The 23,260-nt window shown below is 40.2% G+C and overlaps 1 long non-coding RNA gene across 1 annotated transcript; it reads left to right on the plus strand.

The window, feature by feature from the left end:
- The first annotated feature begins 3,533 nt into the window (after nt 1-3,533).
- LOC148225151 (uncharacterized) lies at nt 3,534-22,414 on the plus strand. The gene is made up of 3 exons (XR_015803296.1): nt 3,534-3,708; nt 10,689-10,927; nt 18,555-22,414. It is a non-coding gene; the product is annotated as an uncharacterized LOC148225151 (long non-coding RNA).
- The last annotated feature ends 846 nt before the right edge of the window (nt 22,415-23,260 follow it).

The raw sequence follows: 23,260 nt of genomic DNA on the forward strand, positions 1-23,260 counted from the left end.
ATTGCTGTTGTATCAGGCGATGCCTTGAGGAGCTGGAACAGAGGCTACACACAGAGTTAAGGAGAATAAAATGGGTATTTATTGTGAGGCCTACAAAGGCCTACAAAAGCCACACCCCAGCAATATAAGTGCCACAGTCGTGGCCCCTGCCTGGATGGCTCCAAGATGGAAGCAAAGGAGAGGGTTGGTCACAAAATCTTCCACTTTATAGGTTCTGGTTAATTTGCATGAACCCACCTTCTACCTTTCCATGTAGTTTTTGCTTAGGGCCTGAAGTTTGGAGAAACTGTCCTTGAGTTCTTAACTAGAGTAAGACTGTTTTGTCTTCATCACCCTAGCACATCAGAAAAGCACATCCAAGGAGAATAGGAAAACTTAAAACTAAAGGCATCATTTCCCCCCTTTAGAGGCTTGACAAAGCCTTTACCTTGTCGAGTCTCTATTCTAAATATTACCAACAAGTATTTAATTACAGATAAGTGACCAATAATAATAAATACCTAATATTAGATAAATACATACTAGTAAATACATACTTAATAATAAATGTAAACATAAACCTAATAATAATAAACACCTAACAAGAGTAATATCTTATACCACCAAATGTTATATAAAAGAAAAAGTAATTAGACCCAGAAGAAAAATTATCATCATTTCCACCAGTCTTTGTTGTTACAATTGTTCAGAAGCAGAAGCTTTCTTAATTCTGGAGTAGTGAATCCAGGGTCCTCTGCCAGCAACTTTGACTAGAGTGAAGGTAGTCAACAGGACTTTAAATTGTCCTTTCCACTTGGCTTGCAGAGGATCACTGTCCCACCACTTCACATAGACCCACTCTCCAGACTGGAACGGATGTGCAGGGGTGTCCAGTCCTATGGGTCTGGATAGCACGATGTAACTCTGAAGCTTTTGGAACTTCTGCAAAGTGAAACTTAGAGCCATTAAATAACACTATAAATCACGTTTTCTCTTCATGTGAATTAATTTCACCTGGAATATATGGGGTTTTACATGGTCTACCATATATTAACTTTTGCTTCAATCAAACAATGAAACATATTTGCCCGGAGAGGTTGTGGAGTTTCCATCTGTGGAGATGGTCAAAGTCCAGCTGAATGCAGTTCTGGACAATCTGTTCTAGGTGACCTTACTTGAGCAAGTTGGTTCAGACCAACTGCAGGCTGTTTGGCCTGTCCTCCCCTCCTGGATGGCCCTCTGGTAACAGAGAAGTCATCCCTTTCATCAAGGTCTGGCATGGCGTGTGTCTCCACCGCTCAACACCTACTGGGTTGCAGCCAACAGTGGAGCCATAAGATCTTCCTGGTGGCAAACACAGAGGCCAACCCAGTCTTGTCCCTGATTATTTCATGAGGGTCTTGGCCAGCCCTGCTCCTTTCACCTAGTTATCAAAGCAGAGCTTCACCTGCCTCATCCGGCAACAAGTGCCTACCAAAGCACACAAATTTGCATTAACAGTGTAACTACAATGGGGTGCAGCAGCTCATTGAAAATGCCAGTGGCCATGGGGAACCAGCCAAAAGCAACTTCCCACCAGTGGTGTTCTCCTGCCCTCCTAATTTGTTCTATTCCCTGTTTATAACTTTACCAGCGTGGTGTACTGTTATTAGGATCTTTTTAGCTTTGGCCTTGGCATTTTCCAGCAGCTGCTGCAGATTTGCATGCTCTGACATTTCTTCTACAAGTGTTTGTGTTTATACACAAAAACCATGGTCTCTAATTGTAGTTACATTACAAATACACATATTTAAGTTACCAAACACAGTCTGGTTACAAGCTTCAAGCCTCCAATTCTTCTTCTCCCCGACAATGGTTTTGGTGAGTTAGGCATGTAAAGGAATTGATGTTTCTCCAATTTGAATACCAAAGTTCAGAAGAAAATCAGTTTTCCTTACCCCAGTTACCCCAATAACATGTACAGTGTCGTGACTCAGTTTCCCTTCTAAGGTATTTAACATAGAATATGCTGCTTCACAATCTACACGAATTACTTGATGGCAACTTTTCCCAGCTTAGTTATAATCAAGGGCTCTGCTGGGGAAATAGCCCTTGGTTGCCATCACTCAGAGCCTGAGCCACTTGAGGTTTGTACTACTGAGAGTTGGGGAACTGAGGATTTTTCTTTTAACACTGGACAATCCTTTTTCCAATGTCCCCACTTTCTACAGTATGCACACTGGTCCTTCTCCGTAGGGGAGGTTTTTCTGGGTGACTTTTCCTGAGTTGCCTTCTTACTGGGTTGGGATTTAACTCTTTCAGTTGAACCTCTATCTCGAAATACTTTCCAGGCAACCTCTAGCAGTCTCTCCATATCTCAGACCCCCTCTATCTTCTGCAGCTTCCTTCTTATATCATTTGAAGCCTGACCCATAAACAACAAAACCAAATGTGCTTTACCATCAGCTGATTCAGGGTCTAGGTCAGTATATTTGATGGCAGTTTCTCTTAACCTGTTCAAAAAATCAGATGGTGATTCGTCATAATTTTGTCTTACCTCATAAAGCTTTGACCAATTTATAGCTTTAGGTACTCCATGTTTTAACCCATATACTACAAGACTTTGATATCATTTCAGCCTCACCATATGTTTGGGTATATTTGGATCCCACCCAGGATTCTCAAGGGGAAATATCTGAGTGACAGTATCTTGAAGCAATCCACTGGCTATGTTCCCCTCCACGGAGGTTGTGATGGCTTTATTAATCATCTGTCTCTCAGTGGGGTTGAGTAATGTATCTAACATGGAGTTTAAGTCTGCCTAGTCAGGGTTTTGTGAGTTAATAGCCTGTTCCACCAATTTTGCCACTTTATTTGGGTTCTCTTTATATTTTCCCACAGTAGTTTTCCACTGTTCTAGCTCTATAAGGGAGTATGGTACTTTCACGTATACTGGCCCCTGATTACCAACTGCCTGTCGTAAAGGGGCTTGCAAAACTGGTTCTCTGTCTCTCTCCCTTTTTGATCTAGTGCGGTGAGCAATTGGGCTACGCTCTCTCAGGACCTTTTTTGCTATCTTTCCCCTTCTCCGTCTGTTTAAGGCAGCAATAATCTCGTCCATTTCCTCATCCTCCTCTTCCTCCTCAGACTCATTTGAGTAAGAGCTGTCTGTCTCCATAGTAGCCAAGAGTCGATCTCGGCTGGTCCCAGTCCTAGAAAGCATCATACAACACCTGTTGCGATTCCACTGCCGGGCTGTGTGTCTGCGATCTTTGGTGATGTCACCTTCCGAGGCAGCTTCTTGACCTCCGGCGTTGCCGTGGCACCTCACAGGCCTGAGAACGGAGGGGGCACCGCTCCCCCCATGGGAGGTTCCCTCTCCGCCTTCCCTGTAAAAGGCCCTGCCCCCCAGCCTCTCCCCTCGGGAGGGTGCCGGAGGCTGCACACACCGGCTATCTCCTCCCCCCTTCCTCTCCCCTCGGCCTGCTGCCGGAGGTGGCGGCGGGGGCAGTGTCCATTGCTGCCCCGGCCCGCCTTCCTCCTCCTCCTTCACTGACCGGGGCCCCGCCTGAGCTGTGGCTCCCCTGGCCCCCCTTTGCGGCAGTGCCGGAGGAGGGGCCGTGCCCTGGCCTGAACCTGCGGCCCGGCCCGAGCCCCCGCCCAGCGCGGCCCGGAGCGAGCCTGTCCTCATGGCAGGAGCAACCAGATCTGTCTCCGCCTCCTCTGGGGTTTTATATATACTACTGAAAGGTAGCGCTTTCTTTTTATCTTTTAAGACTAATATATGTTCTTTCTTTTTATCTTGGTCCTGCTCACATGCTAATACCATAAAAAGTCGGGCATACTCTAATTCTTCAAAGAACCTATCTCCGCGTATTCGGGATATTAAACTTGATATTAATTTTCGATCTAAACTCCCAACTTTAGGCCACGTTTCTCCATTATCTAGTTCATATGTTGGCCAGATTTTCTCTGAGAGTCTGGTAAGTTTAGGTTTTGAAAGTATAGACTCTTCCCCGATTAGATTCGCCCACTTTTTCAATATTAACGCCAAGGGGCTATCTCTCGGAATACTACCATTATCATGTTCACCAGAAAATACACAACCCATTCTGATGCCCAAAATAAAGAGTAAGAGACACAAACAGAGACTCGGGGTAGAACTCACAACTCTCAGAGTCACAGCGCAAATGCTACGCCACCTTCTGGCTCCAGATGCTGCAGTTTAAACCTGCTCTTTAAGAAGAGGGATAAAGAGCAAAACAATTCCACTTGGAACTCAAAGGTTCCCCAAACAAATTTACAATTTACAAAACTATAATCCACAAACCCTCCTAGTACCTAACCCAGATGCTAAACAGAATACCCTTTTATTCGGTCACTCACATGCCTCTGTCTTGGCTCTGATACCTCTGGATCTCTGCTGGGCCTTTCCGGGGCTGCTGGCAGAACTTCACTCCAGGGGGTTTTCCAGGTGCCTTCCCTGTCCCATCTGGGGTGCCAGCTGTGATGCCTTGAGGAGCTGGAAGAGAGGCTACACACAGAGTTAAGGAGAATAAAATGGGTATTTATTGTGAGGCCTACAAAGGCCTACAAAAGCCACACCCCAGCAATATAAGTGCCACAGTCGTGGCCCCTGCCTGGATGGCTCCAAGATGGAAGCAAAGGAGGGAGTTGGTCACAAAATCTTCCACTTTATAAGTTCTGGTTAATTTGCATGGACCCACCCTCCACCTTTCCATGTAGTTTTTCCTTAGGGCCTGAAGTTTGGAGAAACTGTCCTTGAGTTCATAACTAGAGTAGGATTGTTTTGTCTTCATCACCCTAGCACATCAGAAAAGCACATCCAAGGAGAATAGGAAAACTTAAAACTAAAGGCATCACAGGACAGCACCACTGTTTCGTAGTGCAAATACATAGTAAAAGTATTGTCTTTTGCAAAAAAGATTGAAATTTCAGCATTGGTTCAGAGTTCCAGCAGTCAAAGCAGGAAGATTTTAAAATATAGTATGAGAATAAATCTGTAACATCTATCTTAAAGTGTAGAGTAATATCAGACAATATAGCCAAACTGCAGCACACCTGAAAATGTAAATAATTCTTATTAACCTCTTATAGTACTGAAAATTCCTGAAGCTAGTCATACTACAAAAAGATAATTGTTTACTATATCCCAACTGACCTGCTACTCTCTTTTGCTTGGGCAATCAAAGATGGATCTCTGCTTTGTTCAAGGAAATATAATTTGTATAATTATAACTCTTGGCATAACTGGATAACCTAAAACTCTATAATCCATTTCTCATCCTAATGGATGTGTCCTAAAAGATGTTTGTGTTGCTGTAACTCAGCCTAATGTTATAACAATATTTTGTAATTCTTTAGTACCTTTAGTTGTCTTAAGCTTGCAAATATTGTTGAAAGAACATTACAAGTATTGCAAAGTTGCACAAAAATTACACAAAGCTTTGCTCATGTTGTAACAGCAATTGCCTTAAGCCATCTAAGGTGTGTGCACTGTGATATAATTTTTAATATTTTGGTTGTTAATTCAGCCCTCTGTTTTCACTGAGTGTACATCAGTCTGTCAGTCAGCTTGCTTTTGAGGATCAGTTTGTACCCTAACTATGGAAACAATCTTACACCTTTCAGAAATCTCAACGGTGTCACCTCAGGTTCGCAATTTCAAACCTTCCACATCCCAAGTGTCCCAGAACAACCAGCCCTGATGTTGACTGATACACAAATTAACAGTGAAAAGGATACACACAACAAGTTGAAATAAGGCATCACAGACAATCCTGGCATTTTAAACATTGTAAAATACCTTTTTCTTTTGTATTGAAGATATTTTACTTTTTTAAAATGTTCCATTGTCTGGCTTTATCCATGCATATTGAATAAAAACAAATGCCATTGCTGATATCTACAGAGGCCATCAGCAAAGCAGTAACTTCTTTGCTAATTGTAGAAACTTCTGCTCACTCAAGCTGACAATCTTGAACCCATTTTCTTTGTTAGCAGACTAGTGATCATCCATTAGATTGGCCATTTCTATCCTTGTTTCAAAGAGAGTTGATAACCGTCGGGCAACAGAGACCTCAGCAGTTTTGTCTCACCTTAAAATCCCGATTTTCCTTACTTTTTCTTCCTCAGTCCCAGAGCTCACTGCCTGTCCTCTTGCAGGGATGGTGCAGGATGGATAACCTCCATTCTGTTCTTCAACTCTTGTGCTAAGTCAGCATCCCAGCTGCTTGCCTGAAACCCAGTGAGTCATTTTCAGCATCACCATCTACTCCCTTTTCTTCTCCCAAATCTGCAGATATATTTATGCTGCACACCGCAGTGCAGTGGTTTCATCAATCACCTACTTAGCCGTGTATATGCACAGGTATTGCAAATATCCCAGCGGCAGCAGCACGGAGCTCAGACAGCTTAATTTTTCTTGCCAAGCTGGTCCTCTTCTGCTGCCCGGTTATGCATTTGGCTGCACCTGTTTAAAGTATCCTGAAAGAATATGTGTGTGCAGTGCTGTGATGACAATCACCGTCAATGATTTTGTGCCTCACAGAGATTTTTTGATCTAGAAAACAGTATATTTGTAGTTGGCAGCCAATACATGCTTTAAAACCAAATGTTTGTTTAATGAAGGGAAACGCTGTGTGTGTCTTTTGATATTCTGTAACTGAAGTCATCACTGCTTACAGTACATGGCAGGTTTTGAAAAACAAAGCTGCTGAGGCTTTTCCTTCCGTGCTATTGCCTACTGGAATTGCAGATATTATTGTCTACTGGAATTGCAGATATTATGAAGTTGTCCTTGGAGCAATTAGAGAAGTGGCACTAAAGGAAAAACCTTTGAATCTCTGCTTTACAATTCTGCACAAATCTAGCCCATAATTTTACATAGAAGAGTCTAAATGGTTCCACTAAGCCATACTGATAGTGACAAATATGCAAAGTTATGAGGAATTATTCCGAAAATTTCTGAAGTAAAAAAAATCTGGAGGTAAAATAAGATCACAGAGAAACACCAGCCTTTCACAAGAAAACTTAAAACTGAAGATAGCATGTCCAGAAACTAAGTAAATTAAAATTTAAGAAGTGCAAGACAGGAGGAGTGCCAAGAAAAGAGGAACTTTGATAGCTCGGAGGTAACTCAGTCTTTCAGTTTGGAAGTGAATATATCTGACATAAGACTGAGTTGCCCAGAGATTTCGACTAGAATAAGCAGCAGTATCATAATTAAAACATTGTGGTGATACCTGGATTTCCAAAATATGTTTCAGAGCTTTTTACAGCACTCTTCTACTAGTCACAGCTTCTGTTTTTCTTTGCATGCTGATACTGATAGGAAAGATGGGTGCTAATGCCTTTACAAACAATTCCATGAGTAAGAGTCTTTAGGAGAAATGGGTGTTAATGTCTTTGAAATGGGTGATAATGTCTTTACCAACCTCAACACACACAAACTTGTTACGGAGCCCAGCCAGTGTGACTCCCGAACTTTAGGGTAATAGTCAAACGGGTCAGCACAAAGTCTATTGCAGGACCCACATAGGCTGGATTTCCAAATTTTGGAGAAATATGACATCTTCAAGAGGGCAGTATGTGACATGTGATTCGGGTAAGCTGTACCTTTCTACTACCTAAGCCAGTAGGGAAAGGAAAGGACAACATGTGGGCGGGAGTTCAGGATAAAAGGAGACTGCTGGGTCCTCCAAAACCTCGAGAAAGAAGCCCCATGGGGGACGCCCCAGTGGACACTCCTTTTATTCGAATAAAGTTGCAGGATTCCTCTGTCTCCTTTGCCGACATTGGCTTTTCATGGAATGATTTTCCACATATTACATGGTACATAGACCAGACATTAGTCTATACCTAATGCAGATCACACCACATATATTATCCCGTGATTTGCAGATTTATTATTCTTTATCTTGAAATTATTTTTTGTTGCCTTTACTCCCAATGAAAAGCTGTTCAGAGCCCCCAGAGATTAAAAGTATTTTTCTGATTGCTAGGTTAAATGTACTCGTAATCCATTTATACCATTTTACATTTCATATAAAAACCATTGTCCTTTAGACTGGGTCTCTTTCTCCAAAATGTCATTTACTAGCTGATTTCTGTATAGTCATTTTCCCTTTATTTTTGCAGACAAAGGTCACCTGCACTCTTTCAGTCACATGTCAGAGAGGGTGTCTGCACTTCTTTTTGTCAACCAAGTAGCTGTGGTCCAGCGTGAATTCATCTCTGCTGAAGAGTGCACAGAGGGTACACAGCATTTGAAATGAGAATTCATCATTTTAAAAATAGCAGTATTCGGGTATTTACCAGAAACACCTCTCTTTTACATTCTTTATGATATTTGCGTTTTCCACAGCTATGCACATTTTGCCTCATAGTTGGAGTGGCTGACGGTTTTCTGTGATTGTCTTTTTTTTTCCTTGTATTTCCAGCGCAGCTCATCGTGAAGATTGTTCTCGTTGGTTCCCAGCAGCATGACAGAGCATTTGCACTACAACGTTTCATTCCATTTTCTTATTCCGTTCATTAAGGGCAGCCAAACTTTCCCAGTCTGCCTCCTGGAGTTCAGTACCCTGTGTGTGCAGAAGCGCATTAGCCAAGGGAGGAACATTCACCTTGGCCCCCTCCAGCGCCCCTCAGGTGCTAAACACACAGTTTAGTGCATCATTTAACTTCATCCAAGGCTGGTTGGTGCCTATAAACTCTGGCAGCAAGGAGACTTATCTTTGCTATTCTTTAGCTACAATAGACATTTTTACCAATTTCTGTCTTTAACATTTAGAAAGAACATTTTCACATTGCGGAAATGTTCTTTATAAGCATAAGGATAGAATTTCCGATTCTGAAATTATTTAAAATTATTTCTTTTTAACTACTACTATGAAGAAAAATTGTGCAAAGGAAAATATTTAATGGAAATGTTTAAATTCCTGTAATTGTGGAAAACATAGGGAACTTTTCTTTATCCTCCCAAGAAATCTGACTTTAACCGTATGATTAGGTGTCTGTAATAAAATGAAAAATTGCAGGATCAAAAGAGACATGTCCTGTTTCATATCCTATCCAAGGAGTATAGTATTTTAGACCTGATCTAAAATAACATAGGATGTAGCAATGAAATATTATAAAAATTCAGTAAGGTCAGTGCTTGATTATGCATTTGCATGTCAGTGCATCTCTTTTTAATATAGGCAGCTTGTCTCTTATTATCTAGAGTTATGTTATGAAATCTTGAAATTACAGTAAAGTCTGTAAAATGACCTTGGCTGCCTTGGTGCATTATATGTGACATGAAGGTAAAGGTCACCTTGTTTTCCAAGAAAAGATTTGAAACTGGCGTGACGTGATCAGTGAAAAATATTCAACTGATGCTCTCTAGGTTTATTCCCTCCTAAAATCTGAAAAATACCGAAGTTGATAAAAACGAAATATTTTTTTCCTCCTAGCAACTGTTATTATACAGCACTCAAGCAATTCATAAAACCCCTGTGCTTAGAAAAGCTATCTCTTAATTCATTGAACATTACCAAACACATCCTTTTAGCTTTTATTTTCCCCCTTTACATCGTCACAGATCTGTATGCCCTGGTAGTTATTGCCATGTTTATTGATAAAAAAATCTCTAAATGACATCTAAACATGATATAAACAACACATAGGGGAAGAAATTACAGTAATTGACAGAACAGATGGACAGACAGCATTTTGATCTTCTAGTTACCTGCTGCCAAAGTCAATCCAAATAACATTATGAGGCATAAGGGAGTGAGAAAGGAAGTTCATCTGTTGGCTGACCTAATGGAATCTCCTTTCCTGGTGATTTGCATTTCACATCCATGTGGTCATGAACCTTCGTCCTCCTCCATATCTCCTCTCACCTCCCCTTCATTCTCTCTCCTCTCCCTTTGCAGTCACTGGGGACACGGATCACACATGGCTTGGCTGATTGGGAACTAGCCAGACTCTGGACTCGTGCTGAGTGGGGGCACTAATTAAGGTGCTCCTTGTTATTTGACTCTTCTATCCAGCTGCTGATTATCAGAAAATTTGCCAGAACTTACTGTATTTGAGATCTCTGTCCATCTGCCCGGTTGGGCTGAAATGGGCCAGTGGTTTCCATCATTACCAGGAGTCAGTGGAGATATAAAGTAGCCACAGAAGCCTTGTTCCCTTAGGACAGCCACTTAAAAATCACCTGGAAATGAAGTAACTTAAATTAAACATTTTGATTGTTTTAATTAAATAAATACATCACTGTGGGGATGGCTATGAAAGACAATTCCTCTCCAAAATTTTGACAAAACCAAGCAAAATAACCTGTTTTGGAAGTAGATGTGGCAATTCCTAGTCCTGGACTTCTCGAATAAAAGTTTGGAGTTTAAAACCCAACCCCCCCGCTCCCCAACCCCCAGGAAATTTCTTGCATTTAGTCGGCAAGGACATCTCATCAGAGAATTATGCAGTAAAAAACATTCATTGTAGTTCTTATAATTCAGGTGTCTATATTTCCACTGGAAAAATAGTTGTATCAATCCTACCCTTTTTAAACTTTCCTACTTTTCCTGTCATTTGCATTTATTTTCCTGTTGTCTTCAATTAACATATGCAGAACAATCTTCCATCCACCATGGGGCAGGCTGGGTCGTGGTATTTACTAATCTTACAGAAAAAAAGCTCAGTACTGCAGTTTTCCTTCGTAGGCTCGAGACACATCGGGGGAATCGCTGCGGTGCTGCAGTTTGGGTGCTGGACAGAAGAGGGCGCCCTTCAGATGGCCTGAGACAAAAAAGGACCTCGGCTGTGGGCGCTGGAAGCAGCCGGAGGACGGCAGAGTCCCGGGGCATGACGAGAACTTTCCCAGCACGGCTGGAAAGTCGTGGCTGTGGAAGCCCAGGCTGGAGCAGCGCTCACTCGCACCCTCCCGGCTGGGTTAGAGTCGGTAAGTCAGGAGTGTCTCTGTATTCTTCAGAGAGAAATCAGAGCGCAAAGATTAAATTAAAGCCTTGGAATAGATGAAAGTGTGTTAAACCATTCACACATAAAGTAGAGGTGTAAGTTTAAGTTTTAGTATAAGCAAGCAAGTAAATAAGTGAGTAGAATAGGTTTTAAGTGCTTTTAGTAAGTAAAAGGTCTTAGATACCAGTATAAAAGTTCGAGTTCTAGTAAAGGTTGAAAAACATAGTGTTAAACACTAGGGGTTCCGTGGAGGCTTCAAGAAGTTAGTCTTAAACCTAATAAAGCTATAGTAAAAATATTGCTTACATTTTTCAAATAGAACAAGGTAAACATATATGTAGTTTATATGTAGCCTGGCATGCTAAGAAACTAGAATTCTAATAAGTTAAGAAGTAGTAGTCCAAGTTTGTGTCTTAGCTTGATAGGAAGTTTCTATATAAAAATGTACATTGGGGAGAGCTGGTGCTTTTTGCCATTGCTTTTACCATTTGCTTTTTGCCATTTGCTTTTGCTTTGTTTCTGCTTCTGTTTAAAACTTGATACCAAAATTTAACATAGACTTTAGCGCCTGTGACTTTTGCTTTGAGACTAATGTGCTTCTGCAATAAACAACTTTCTAACAACTATTAGCTACTTAGCTCATTAAAAAACCAACGCAGTAAGTTGGGTGCCTAAAAGCACCCAAAAGTTTAACCTCACACAGCTCTATGGACACTTTAATTTCGGCTGCATGGACAGCACAATTTGGAAGTTAGTTGTCCCTGGACTGAGTACAGTGTGCTGTGAGTGAGCAGTGCTGGTTTTATTTGTGCTGCATTCAGAAAAGTGTCTGGGAACTTACAGATTTCATGTTGGGGATGTGTGTCCGAGTCTCCCTTCTGATCAAATCAATGATTTTGAAGGTTGTCACTTTATCAAGACTGAAACTCATAAACCACCAAGGAAACAAATCCTGTGCTTGACTGCCTGTATGCAAACGTGATTTTTGACTCATGCTGCTGGCATCCCTGACCTGTATATTCCTACAGGGGGTGAGTTTGTTGGCTACACTGAACAAGCAGAAAAGCTTCCACATTGTAAAAGACTCCCATAACAGTGATTCAGGTTTAATCAATTACATGAGGTAGTTCAGAGAGCAGTTACAGCCATGTGGAGCATTATTCAGCCTTAGAATTTGACTTCATGTGATAACCAGGCAATAAACTCTCAGTCGCTGTCAATTTCTGTTGGAATGAGGCATTGTCAGAGCTTAAAGATCTGTTCTGAACATTTCTATCAAGTAAATCATGTCTCCTCAGTGGGTATTTTCACAATTTTTCACAAGGAGTAAAGAAAATGTCCTTGGTTAGATCTCGAGAGAGTAAATAAAGTTGTGATGATTGCAAGACAACCATGTCTACATAGGCTTAATGCAAGTGTTCAAGGTACAAAGATGTTTTAAAATCTTGATTTGCACTGTGTTTTTCAAGTTAACAGAGCCCTCGAAGCCCTCAAATGGTGCTCATTGGATCATTTTGGTGTTCAAAACATATGCCATATATTTGAAACGGAATCTAATGGTTTTAAATGAAGTAATGATTAGTGTTTTTAATAAGCAGCCTGAAATCCAGTGTTAGCTGATGAGTTGTGAAATAAGGAGAACATTTACAGGACATGTTGCAATATATCAGCTTAGTAGAAATGAAATTTCACTTTCTGAAATGCCACTTCAGATAAAATTGTTTTTTCAGGGGAACATACTTTCTCCACTAGAACTGGACCAAGTTCAATATAGACTGCTATAATTATGCAAGCCCCACCACTAAGCCCATTACAAGTATTTCAATCTTCCTTTTTTTCTTATATAATAATATGAAAACCTCATTCCAAACTATGTTCCATCTGTAAAACTGTTTAAAGCATGAAATCTAAAATGTCCTGAACTAATGTAGTGCAGCTCCATTTTGCATTGGTGAAAATTGTAGTTACAAGTGACCGGGGCTTAAAATGATGTGCTACTTTACCTTTGCTGAATGAGTTAGAAATATCTGGGGATAATATGTGTTTTGTAGCCACATTTACCCAGATATGAAGTCATCCATTACAGGTTCTTCAAGAACAGTTATAGAAGCCAAGGAAAAAGTGTTTCATCCATGGAGAGGAAATACTGACTTGCACGGGAGTAATAGGAAGAGTGACACCCCCTCTTTTGGCCATAAATTCAGATTCCATTGGATCATGTTCCTTTGCCCATTATTGTACAGTTAACACTGAAAAGACTTAGAGAGTGTGAAGTAGTATTATTTTCTTTATATGTGTCATAGAAGACAAATCAGGAGATTAAAAATGTGATGTTTGACTTCTTGTTTTGCTAATTTTTATCTTCCCTGAATACTCTGAACACACAGAAATACTGTCTTCTGCTATGGAAGCATTTGAACAAGTTGGTTAAGTCTTCACTGCCATTTCAGAAGAGTTATATAAAAGTGCTTGTTTAGTCTGTGTTGTTGAGCAGAAATTACATGGCATCCTGTCAGCAAAATAGACTAATAATCATAATAAATTTAGTTTATCTCTGCTATGTTTTGAGCTGGACTGAAGTTTCTCTGCAAGTCAAGAAAATAACTCATAAATGTATCATTCTGGAGGAATTAGAGACAAAATCAGTACCTTTGTTCATGATGCACATCAGTGATTTGTCCTAACACTGATTATAAATTCTCCATCAGTATGGAGGACTGGATGCTCCAGTTGCTCCAACAGTTTTTCTTGCTTGACAAAACAAGCATGAGTTGGTACCGGTGATGCCAGCTGGGTTCTTAGTTGAGAAGCTGACTACAGATTTTATTGCTCATTTACCATTAGCAAAAGTTATGGTGTTATATTAACGGATTTCTTCAGTAAATGTCCAGAGTTTAAATGGCCTCTATCACAGGTCCATCTGCTTTGGTCACGACTTTCCATTTATTCATTTCAGCAGAGAAAGAAGCTCAAAAAACTGCATACCATCAGAGATTTAGAGGCATGGTGGAGATGGGGAGCTAATGTGTGTCGGGAGCTCAGGCTTTTGCTATAAGTGAGCTCTTGTAGACACAGCCAGGGCAGCTCTGCTGCTTTCTGAGTGAAGAATGGGCTGGGTGGAGGAGAGTAATTGTAGCATGTGAGGACCCATAATAGACCAGAATTCACTGGTTCCACTGCTTGTTGAATGACAAAGTACCAAATTACACAGACGCAGTCATAATGGCGAGACAGGTCTGAGGCCAAGCCTCGAATTCAAATCAGAAAGCAATCTCAGGATCAGCAAAGAAAACAGGCAGGCACAGCCATATCTATAATGCAGCACAGGCAAGGAATGATAGCAGGGGCCTGAGCAATGCAGCCCCTGAGCAAAGGGCAGAGGCTCCAGATAACATCTCACAGCTCGTTCTCACACTGTGCTTTCAGAAGCAGTCTGATTCAAAGTTACACAACTCCACTGTATGGAAGCTGACATCCAAGAGTGCTAGCCAGACTCCTGGGTGGGCAATGAATGGGAAAGAAATTGTAGTAGATTGTAGTAGATTGTAGTGTGTGTGTGCACCTGACATTCCATAGTGGAGTAGCTTTAAAGACACAGGGTTGTTTTTTCTTAAATATTGGACTTGCACTCCTAAATCTGATGTTTCTGAAGAAAAGATTTACAAAAGGCTGAATTCTCTTATTCAAGCAATGAGTGATCCAGCTGTGGTTTCTCACATGCAGATAAAGCTGGCTCATATCCTAGTAAGACTTCCAGGATGTTTAGCAATCACCTGCCATACCCAGCTTTGCCTCAGTTGTTGGCCCGCTGTTTGCAAGACAAAGACCATCTGTTTATCAGACAATCTAGCTAAAGCCACGCCAGAAAAGCAGAATGAGTTGCCATCACCAAAATCAAGCTATAGTGGGGCAGCCTGAAGGAGCTTTTTGAAGTAGGTGTGGTACTTGATGCAGATGCTTGGACAGAAGCAGGGGTGTATGAGCAGACAAGCTTCGAGTTATGTATTCATAGAAGTGTTCATCGTTGAATGCTCCTGGAGACAAAGGTCATTACTTAGAAAATTGAGTTTTAACACATGTAGGCTTCAAGCATTTTAATTAGAAAGAGAACTAGTTTACTACCCAAATATTTTTTCCCTGGGCTTTATGCTTTGATCCTGCACTGCTGTAGAGAAGGAATGTCTTGGCAATAGGGGACAGCTTGTTGCATTCCATCCTTTATAAAAGGCTATTACTGCTCAAGTAGGGGCTAGGAGACATAAGGAGGTGTCACACGATTTGAATTGTTCTGGAAAAGGATTAGATATTGCAAAGATATTACAAATTTTTTGTCTTTTCTGACCTTTACTAACCCAATAGAATTGAAAAAATTGTTTGAAGGTTGGAAAAAAACGTTATTTTTACAAAAAAACCCCATTATCTGCAACTTTACATCCGCTCTAACACACATTTTTATTTATTACTCTGAATATATTCAAGCTGCTGGAAGAAATTAGGAAAGTGCTGGATAGTTATATTAAAGTCAGTAGGAATCTTCAGTTTCATTGTGTGAAAAACAAAGTTCACGCTTCCGAATTTTCGGAAGTCTTAATATGAGACAAATATCCAGCTCTGGGATATTTTTGACTATTAGCCAAAGAACACACCTCAACTTAAAACATCGTTCTCTGTTAACAATGGTTGCTGTTACCTTGCTGAGGGTACATGCATATTCGTGAGTTTATGCCTTATTCAAACACTCCTTTGAGTTTTTGGTGTTCCAGGAACTCTCTTGTTTGGTTTTAACCTCTGACTTGTCTGCAGGACGTTCTGTAGATTAGGTCAATATATCTTATTTCTTCCTGTGTTTCCATGCTGTTGTCCACACTCCCTGATAGTGAGGAGTCAATAAAATCCTTCCCAGATGCTTATACTCTGTTTTCTGTCACTGTTATCACTTGGACAAGCCAGTCCACACGTATACGAAAAATAATTGCTTTATACCATTCTCTGAGTTGGTTACATAGAGGGAATTTAGTCTCTATTTTAACATTTTGCTAAAGTTAATCTATGATATAATATATTTATCACACTACTATTCATATAAACTATACAGTGCAGACATAGACTGACAGATTATACTATACAGGAGCAGTTAAAAGTAAGTGTAAATTGCACCATATCAAAATACTTGTGAGGCAAAAAGCTGATCTATGAATGTGAAAGCCGGCATTATATTGTCATCTGTAACAATTGTCATTGTGACTTAAAGTGTCAGTAAAATGGAGTCGTTATATTGAATGTGAAGTGAGGTTAATGAGAATGCATGTCTGTGCTTTGTCTTATACTCCTGGTTAGTGTTTCTCTCACTGTATTTGGCTACTCCACCCTCTAATCTCTCATGTATCAGATAATAATATGATTCGCACATCAGCAGAGGGACTTTTCAGAGAAAAACAGCATGTCCTTCTTTTGAATAGTGGTAGAAGTTTTCTCAGACTGTGGAGGCATTCTTAGTTTATTTAGTGTCATATATAGCTAATAATATTTTATAGAAGACAGATGCAAACCTACATAGCTAGGTAATTGGTTTCCAGAGCTGCTTTAGTGGTGGGTGTTTATCTTCATTCTGTCACAAACAGTTATCCTGTGCCCATCACTCTATGTTAGTCTTAGAAGGAGCTCAGTAATGTCAAACCAGATACAGCTACAATTAATATCTAATTTTGCATGAGTAATTAATTCTGCCTTTACCATGCTTATCTTGCTTTGGTTTGAATTTTTCCAGCTACATTTTCCATTAGTTTACTGTCTTCTGCTAGATGGGATAGGATGATACCAAGCTCGTCCCTGCACTGTGGATTTGTGGGGAGCTACAACAGGGTGTGTCTGCTGTAGTTTTCTGCTTAATTCCTGGGTCTGTTGTGCACACTGCTCACACGTTGCTTCATAGCCAGCTTCTCTTTTGGATCAAAGCAGTTGGTTCCTTGTGGGAGAGAACTTGGCTGTGCCTGGAGGCTCCACCTCAGTTACTGATCTAGATGGCAGTAGTGACGGCACTAAATTTGGCTCCTTGCTCTCTCCTCAGCCCTCCATTGCTGTCCCATCTCAACCCCTACATGTCCTCATGGCACATGCCCTCAGATCATGTTACAATAACACTGTCCTCACTTTTTTTTTGGTCACTTGGAATGGAAAAAGACAGGGGTTAAAAAATGTTTTAGGACGGCAAGGAGAACAGGGGAAATGGGATCTGTGTGCATGAGCACAGCCACCTCTGTGTTTTGGAGCCTGTATGTGAGCCTGGGCAGCACACACTTAGAGGAGTGCATGTTTGAGACAAATTCCCTTCTGTGACAACCAGACATTTCTACTGATGTGAATGGTCTGCTTTAAATGGATTTGGAGATTGATGTGGCCACAATGTAGTGACTGGAGGAAAGGGATTTTTGCAGTTATGCTGTCACAGTGAGCTGGGGCACGCACAGGGCAATGAGGGCTGTGCAGGTCCTTGATCTTGCCCTCACCTTCTCTCTGGCTGCCTTTCCATAATGCTGTTTGGATCAGCAAAAATGAAGTTTTACACTCTATCTTTCATTTAGTTGTGATTAGCAGTGAACAAAGGGTTCTTTTGAAAAAGGTAATTGCATTTTCCTGTCTATCATTCCTTCTCCCAGCTAAGTGAACAGAATTGTAACAGGGTCATACCTTGAGTGACAAACATTGATCTCTGGAGGCAGGATGGGCAGTTCTCTGTTTCTAACTAATGACATTCTTCTTCTTGCAAGTTTTGAAAAGTAAGTCTTTGGCAAACCGCTTTTTTACAATTGTGTTTGAATTTGTGAATAATGTCTCCACTATTGAAAAATTATGGCTGTGTTCATCATCTGTAAGGCTGTTTAACCAGAAAAGCATGCTACATCAGGTGGAGATGAATGCCATTACTACTTTTATAATACAATAGAGCCCCGAGTTTTTCTAGCTCTGTGCATTAGCCTGAAATGAGCTTTCTTGCTCAGTGGTTTCATTTGTATCATCATTTTCAGTCACTAAACCATAAAAAACACACACTCAATTCCCCAATTGGTTTTGGGCACTTCCTGAATTAGAAAATCACTTAATCTTTCGTTTCTCACCTATTATCTGCCTTTATTTAAAGTGTTGGCTTATTTTATATATTAGCTTTAAGCCTTAAGTCAATTTTGATGCTTTTTAATATATTTTTGGTCTTTCTTCCCGTGACTGTTTTTCCTTTCTCTGAGATCCCCAGGGACGCTCTTAGCCCTGGCAAATTGCTGCCCCTGTTACAGCTTGATCAACATGCAGCTATATCAACATGAGAAGAGGTGGTTGGGTTGCAGTTTCTTTTCCAGAGAAGCTACGTTGTGCAGTTCCTCACATGCATCCGTTATGGACAGACTGAGGGAATAAACTCATAGCAATATTCTGTGAGGGAATAAACTCTTAGAAGGTGAGCCCCAGAGATGGCTCGAGCTACTCATGCTTTCCTGACTTCTGTAGAGTAAAATTGTGTAGTTTAGGTGTGTAAACACGTTGTCCTGAGGCAGAAGCTAAAAACCTGATCCTGTGTCATTGTGTTTCTCCCCTGCTTTCCTTCACCCCTCTTTCAGGGCACTCGTACCAAGTGCGTAGATCACAGCATGCCGCGTATCGGGTGTCTCCGACAGCTGCTGACACACTTGCAATGCATGCATAGCACCAATAGCTTCAAATGCAAGAGGGAGCCCAAAGACTTCAAAGCTTTCATAAGGTTTGCTCATAAATTCTGTTTTACTCCAGGTGGTGTTTCTATGTGTTTAAAAGTCTGCAAAATTTCAAAGTGAATAGATGATCAACCCTGAAAAGCAGACATTGCCCTGACCACATTCCAGTGCTTTTTGAAGTCCTGAAGAGCATTCTGGGGGCTACTGTCTCTTTTTTTTCCCCCCAACATGTATAATATAGTTTCTCTTTTAATTTTATATACAATTTGTTGAACTATTTATGAAGACGTTTTTTAAAATAGGAAAATCTCTGTGAGAAGAGTTAACTGGAATGATGGAATGTAAACCTGACATGATAAATTCTTGAAACCATATACTTGCCATTCATCATTTTATTGAAAACCGTGCCTGTCCTTTCTTGTAGTTCACTATTGTATGGTAATGTGTTTCTTCATATGGGAAGTTACGTTTCAGTATTTTCAACTATTGTGTCATATATCTTTTAAAAATAACATTGTTTCAGCTATTTATATAATGCTTTCTCTGATGGCAGTAAATGGAAATCCCAGCTGAATTTCTGACAAAGTAAAATCAGATGGTTTTCTCTTGCAGTGTACTGTCTACTTTAACAATTTCATATGCTTCCTCTGAAAGTGTTTACAACTTACTGAACAAATTGTACTTTGATCTTGGGGCAGTTGTTGCAACTAACAAATAACATCTATTCTTTTTCCTAAGTATTCAGTATTTAATATTTCCTATAATTTCAAAAGTCTCTTGCTTTAACTGTAGCTATCTGAAGTTCAAACTGTTGAAAAGTAAAATTTAAATTAAGTGAGATAGAAGGTTTTGGATAATAATCAGGTGTTTAGTTTTGTTATTCAATCAGGGCATGGCAGCCATACACATTTATTGATGTAATACTGCTGACTAGAAGAGTCAATGCATACAGAAAGACCACTAGAAGCACCAGTTGCACTGACAATAGATTAAAATCAAGGAACAATTTTTAGTATTGGTTTCTATTAATTGACTAAGTAATCATTTTGCTCAGAAGGATTTTAATTACGGACTTAGTGTCCTTATTATGCACTTACACAGACTAAATGTTCATGATCCGGCAGTAAAATATGGTTAGAGTAAAAAGAAAGTGGGAGAATAGCAGAAAAGGCATTCAAAAAGACTGGTAAATAACCTAGAGTAAAGACATGATGCTTGTGTAATTCTCACAGTAAAATTTTGAATGTGATGTACGACTAACTAGATTTTCACTTCCCAGAATTTCTGGGAGGTTTGTTGAGGTTTTTTGTATAAAATAATATCAGCCAATATACACACAGAAGTTATCTTGATTTTAATCAAGTATGCTCACCCAGAAGAATCAAGCTAAGGTTGCATGTCCAAAATCAGCTCTATTGCTCTATAGAACATCTGCTCTGAGCAAGAAAGTATTTAACTCTGTCTAGGTTACACAGTCAATTGTCAGGCTGTCAAGCCTTGCATCCTGGTGCCTGTCTTTTACTGAAAGGAAAAAATATTTCTTTTTTCCTACAGTATTTCTGTAGATCATGCTCCTTGAAAGAGTTGTTTTAATAATTTGTTCCAGAAAAAAAGGCAAAAATCAATTAAAAGAAACCACACTGAGTGAAATATATTTCTATTTATTCCATGGTTTTAATTGAACTCTAAGACAGAAGAAAAACACATATTAAGAAAAGATACTAATGTGTAGAGTTCGAACGGCGACCCGAGACAGAAAACCCCACACTCTGTGATCCATGTGACAAAAGCCTTTATTGAGTTCTAACCTCGGTTTTTATACCCCTTTCAATGTTCCCGGGCAAGTGTCTGTGATTGGCTCCCAGGTCAGGCTGCCCAGCTCCCTGACCAGTAGCTCTCTGCAGCCAGGGCTGGAACTCCCTGGATTAAATCCTTGTCTGTCTCCAATTCTGTCCTATCTCTGTTCTTTGGGGGCTGGCCTTTTAAGCCAGGCTACTTATCCAATCAGTAATTCAGAAAAGTTGCTAAGCTAAAGTAAATTATGTGGATTTTGACTGCCATTCAATGAAGGCACTTCTTTCCTGTTTTGTACATGTATATTCCTCATTTTGTGGTATTGTGTTGCAAGGTTTCTAACAGGACAAGCTGACACCAGCATACAGTTAATTGTTTATCAGCAGAAGTGTGTGTGTGTTAACTCTCCCGTTAAACCTTCAGAAGTGAAGACATAACACACTGCAACTCCTACTTAGCACATGTAGGCCCAGTGTTTACCCCCATGGACATGATCAAATGAAGACAATTATAGAAGAAACTCGGGCTGCCAAAAAAATTCAGCTGATTTTATTTACTTACTCCCCTATAATGGAAAAGATGCAGTTTTTCTCAAAGGAGTGAAAGTGTTTAATATTCTACTATAATGAGAATTCACAAAGCATATAATGCTGAAATTACAAAGCAAAAGTTTTATGTCTTTTTCTTTGTGCAAATTTAATGAAAGCTTTTGATCACTATTAACACTTTTGTTAGTTAAAAAAAGCTTGGGTTTGAAGAAGTTATAAAAGCTCATTGTGGGCTATTTTATTGGCATGCTCCTGTAATAACAGAGTCAGATGCCTCAAATGACAAAAGTAGATGACTTATGAAATGTCTTATGTCTCACAAGTCAAACGCTTCTATATATATGCAGTGCTTACTAACAAATATAAGGAGGGAAAGAATGAAATCCAATCCTTTGCAGAATCCCGGCTCTCATCTGGTTTTTGTAACTCTGTAACTTCTCCTTAGAGAGCAGAGTGCAAGGCCAAGAGATGGGAAACACTGTATGTTCTTTTTAATGACTCCTCAGAAACACTTCAAGAGCAGGTTTGTTGTCCTGGTCCCTCTGATAAAACGTGTGTGCCTCTGCTGAAATGGGCATGATGCAAGTCTTTTCCAGGGTGCCTGCCTTTCCTCCTAGAAGAAAATGCAAATTTTGCTTCACTGAAACTTTATCCAAGAATACCTCAAATAGTCTTGCTACAGAATAAATTTTGCAAATGGTGATATTAAAGACAAAGATTTGATTTTCAGCCTTTTCAAGAATGGCAAACTAACAGCATGCTATTAGAATAGGATAAACTGTAATTTTCTGTTAAAATAACTCCAGGATTCCCAAAAAAGTTACTCAGATTTAGTGCCTAGGTCAAGACTTTTTAAAAAGACTTAATTTCTAGTTTGCAAACTGAGGCCTTAAGGAAGGCCTCTGATATCCAGAAAGTCCTTCCTGTCTGCTCTTTAACTTTCCCTTAAAGTCTTCTCTTTTAATGGGCAGGAAGGGAATACTCTCTTTCAAATTTTAAAAACCTTGACCTTTTGAAAACATATATATGTGATAAATGTGATTCGTGCTAATTAAGTTGTAACTATATTAACAAAATTGTATTTAGATCAATAGAAGACAATTGTTACAGAGTGAGAAGGGGGAGATGGGTGAGACAGGATAAAAGACATCTTACAGATGTTGGGAGTCGAAGAAGGAGGTTAGAAGAAAATCAGATAAGAAGAGTCGAAGGACGAAGGTCTGATAAGTGGCATCTAGAAATACAGCTTCAACCTTGAAGCTGTCAAAAACGGAATGATCACAAGCATGGGACTTAATTAAAGTCATGTTATGGAAAACATCTGCTCAGTCACACAGGGCGCCTGCGCTACCTGCAGGTCACACCTCGGTCACTGATGGTGATGATGGGCCTTCACCGGAAATAAGACCCTTAAAAGGATAAGAGACCCCCTAACCCATTAGTAGAGCATGCGCCGTGCAGTATAGTTACGTAGATCTTAGGAATAGAAACTAGGAGGAGCTTTCTAGAAACTTCTGTAGCCTACAGTATATAAGTGGGATTGTTAGCCTGGATGCTTTGATACGTGAGGAATGGCGAACCACTCCCTGTATCCCCGGTCGGAGGGGGGGCCCCTCCCCGGTCGGTTTTGCTTATGCTTTATACGAACCTCAATTATACTAAATTACTTACTGTCAAATTTTGTATATTCTTAAATATATGCACTTTGATTGTTTCATCTCCAATACTTTAATTGTCATCTCCAATACTTTGATTGTATTCATTTTGTTACTATTAAAAACTTACTATTAAATTTAATCTTGTTGCTTGATAAATTGGGAAAAATAGAACATCATTCATAACAATTTGGTGCCGAAACCCGGGAACTCCAGTCCAAGTGAAGAGTGGCTAGTTTTGGGAAGGAGCTCCCCACCAATTGTTAAGGTGGTCCCAAGGCTAGACCAGGCTCTCTTGGAAAAGGAGTTCCAAATTAAAATAAAGCATAAGCAAAAGAAGCTAGCTACAAGGAGGCATGCCAGAAGAAGAAGGCTCCCGTGAGAACGCCGGCAGAAAGGGAAAGGAGCCTGTAAAACGTCTTGTGCACAAGAACCCTGTGCGAAAATGGGCTGTGTGAGTACCATGGGGTTGGGTAAAGGGGGCGGCTGTGTGCTTGTGTGTGAGTGAGGAATGTCTGAAAGGGGAGAGCGAGTGAATACCCCGGGAGGGACTGGGAGGGAAAGTCCCAGCCCGAGAACTCACGAGAAAAGTCTTTGAGAAGGGAGCTGATGCTCG

Source organism: Sturnus vulgaris, chromosome 1 (genome assembly GCF_052056855.1).
Source record: "Sturnus vulgaris isolate bStuVul1 chromosome 1, bStuVul1.hap1, whole genome shotgun sequence".
Classification (NCBI taxonomy): Eukaryota; Metazoa; Chordata; class Aves; order Passeriformes; family Sturnidae; genus Sturnus; species Sturnus vulgaris.